Source organism: Otolemur garnettii, unplaced genomic scaffold, assembly GCF_000181295.1.
Source record: "Otolemur garnettii isolate 467f Iridium unplaced genomic scaffold, OtoGar3 scaffold00123, whole genome shotgun sequence".
NCBI lineage: Eukaryota > Metazoa > Chordata > Mammalia > Primates > Galagidae > Otolemur > Otolemur garnettii.
Window position 1 is genome coordinate 1,791,537 of NW_003852518.1, and position 3,227 is coordinate 1,794,763.

General features: G+C 35.8%; 1 pseudogene; it reads right to left on the minus strand.

Annotated features, from left to right (window-relative positions):
• Positions 1 to 422: 422 nt before the first annotated feature.
• Positions 423 to 573, minus strand: LOC111727786 (annotated as a pseudogene).
• Between the last annotated feature and the right edge of the window lie 2,654 nt (positions 574 to 3,227).

Genomic DNA, 3,227 nt, shown 5'->3' on the forward strand with positions numbered 1-3,227 from the left:
TCCAATTGCAGTGCTTCATGCTTCTAGTACTTTGAGAGGCTAAGGTGAAAGCATCCCTTGAGGTCAGGAAATCAAGACCAGCCTGGGCAATAGCAAGATCCCTCTTTCTACCAAAAAAATACAAACAAACAAACAAACAAACCGAAAAAACTCAGCATGGTAGCACACACCTGTAGACCCAGCTACTTGGGAGGCTGAGACAGGAGGATATCACTTGAGCCGAGGTTGCTGTGAGCTGGCACTCTACCCAGGATGACAGAGTGAGACTTTGTCTCAAAAAAAAAAAAAGAAAGAAAGAAATAAAAGAAGCGCCTGCATCCCCCCAAACCAAACCAATTAATTCTTTATGTAGCCTTCAAACAGACACGTTTGCTGTTGTCTTCTGTTTCAGGGTTGTTTTCCTTTTTTTCTTTTCTTAAACCAGGGTAAAGCCTGCCCACCACAACAAATTATGCAGTTGAGTTTCCCACATTTGGAAGAATAGCGGAGTCAGCACATCCACAGTCCAGTGGATAAGCCGCACCCTGGGGAGACCACCTTTGTGATCATGGATCTCCCATGTCAGACAAGCACTGTTTTTTCCTTTCTTTTTTTTGATTAATCAACACTTAACCCAATTGTGTGGTATTCATGTCCTACCTCTAAACATAGAGCACTTTCTGGGCTCCCAACCTATGGCCTATCCTAGCTTTCAACACCTGTTCCTTGCAGAAGTACTTTTAAAATAAGGCTGTTTAAAGTGAAATTTTTCATGTTGCTAAGATATGAAACCCTCTGAGCTGCCTACGAAATCTTCAGTAAAGTTGTTTGAGTAGCCAGCTATGTTAGTTTGTTTGTCTTGTTCATATGGATACACTGAGATTCTACCAATGTAAGACAGATGGATAGAACATTTGAATATTTCTAGACATCAATTCATTCAATTAATTATTTAAGTGAAAAAAGTAATTCACAGCCAAGATAACCTTAAGAATGCAAGGGCTCTGAGAAAGTTTCAAAAATGTTGTGGAATGTTTTAACTGCTGTGGATTATGTAGTATGTAATTTTAAATTTTCTTTTTCCTTTAAAAAATCCTCATGCAATATAGATTCTACCAAATTTGACCCCCTATCCAATATATTTCTCAATATAGGTTTTAATTTTCTCTCTTTTTCAAAAAAATTTTATATCTTGGTGGTGCCTGTGGCTCAAGGTGTAGGGCGCCAGCCCCATATGCCAGAGGTGGTGGATTCAAACCCAGCCCTGGCTAAAAACTATTTTAAAAAAAAAATCATATCCCAATCTAATAATCTACTGGAAATTTTATATTCCCTTTTGGACTACTTCTCCATTAAGACTGCTACACTTTAGGAGACATTGCCCTTTACAATTTATTTTTATTTAGTTTCTTTCAAAGCTTTTGATAATGATCAACAAGTGAAAAATCCAAAAAGTGATTGTCATATTAATTGCAATTGCGTTTAGTTACATGAATTATTTATTTTCTGTGAATTTGAACAGTTTATCATAATCATATTTCAAAATAATGTTTTTTAACTTGAGCATACAATGGATAATAATTCTTCTGGTGAAGAATAATTAAAGGAAAAAATGTTCTTAAAAGTGGAAGCATAATCTCGTGACAAATAGTTCATGTTCCAACATTTGTTTGGATCTTTGTAAATTGTAAAGAGTTACATAAATGCTAGATTTTATTTAATTCAGATACTAACGTGGCCATTTTATCAAGCCTGTTGTTAATTGCTTTAGAGGAACCAAATGCCTGCCATCAAAAGGAAAATGCGGGCAATCAGGTCCTGTGTGAGTACAGCAGGCGCAGAAAACAAAAAGTAGTGGGTCATGCCTAGCCACAAGTCTCCCTGCTACAAAACTGAGAGCGGCGCTCAGTTTGTGATGGTTCTGTTTACTGAATGGATCTTTTTACTCTCATGTGCCTCATCCAGCAGCCAATTTCCTTAATTGGGACCATTTATCTGTTATCTTAAAAAACTCAACTGGATGAACAGTTAATTCTAGAGGCCAGTGATATAATACATGTGGAAGTGATTTGAAAACCAATAAGTTCTTATATGTATATAAGTTATTATTGTAAATATTACAATCAAAAAAATATTTTTTGTTCCTGAATTCTCTCTGCAAATGCTTTTTTCTATCATCCATGTCTAAAACTCAACTATTAAAATTGATTTAACCTTGTTGAACGTCCTGACAAATGAACATATCTAATTATTTTTGGTTATAATTTACATAGTAATAGAATGATCACTTATGGAAAATTAGTTACTTTCAAAATTAGTTACTGTTACTTTTCAACAGTTTCAACTGTTACTTTTTCTTTTCTCTAGCCTAAGAATAACTAGGCTATTGATCAGTTTTAAAAATTAGCACTTCCTCTGGTTTCTCCCTGTGTCCTCCAAGGCCATAATCTGGGCTCAGTACTCAGGTTTGACTCCAAATAATGGATTCTGAGGAAATGGTAAGACACATGATAAAGACTTGCATAGTAAAGGCTTATCACCAAACTAGCAGAATAGTGGAAACAACCTTTATCAGTTTATGTAGATTAAATAAAAGTTGTTATATCCATATGGTAGAATATTAGGTTGTGATCCAAATGTTTATGAGAGATTTTTATGAGATTACATGCATGATACAATTTTCACTGAAAAAGTAGGAGCCAGGATCATTCATACAATAGAATTTCAATTTTCTATAAAATACTGGCAAGAATATTGAAAGGAATACGTATACAAATGTTTCATTGGCTCTCTGAGTGGTGATATATAGGGGATTTAAAATATTTTTTACACTGTCTATTTTTCCGAAAATTTGAATAATGATCACCTGCTATTTTTAATATCAAGGCATAAGAATAAAATTTTATTTAAAAACGCAAAGGTTGGTTTCAGCCAAACTATAGCCAAATCCAGCTGGCCACTTGAATTTGTAAATAAAATTTGATTGGAACACAGCCACTCCCATTCATTTCTGTATTGTCTGTGGCTGTTTTGGGCCTACAGCTGCAGAGCCGAGTAGCAGCAACACAGACCATATAGCCCACAAAGCCTGAAATATTCGCTATCTGGACTTGTAGGAAGAAGTTGCCGATCTCACTTCTAGGATATTACCCTGCTATTGATCTCCTCCCAGCAGTCTTACTGCTGTGTCTGAGAAATCCTCATTCCCTGCTCCTCTTGGGACTCCTGTGTGTTGACCAGGGTCATTC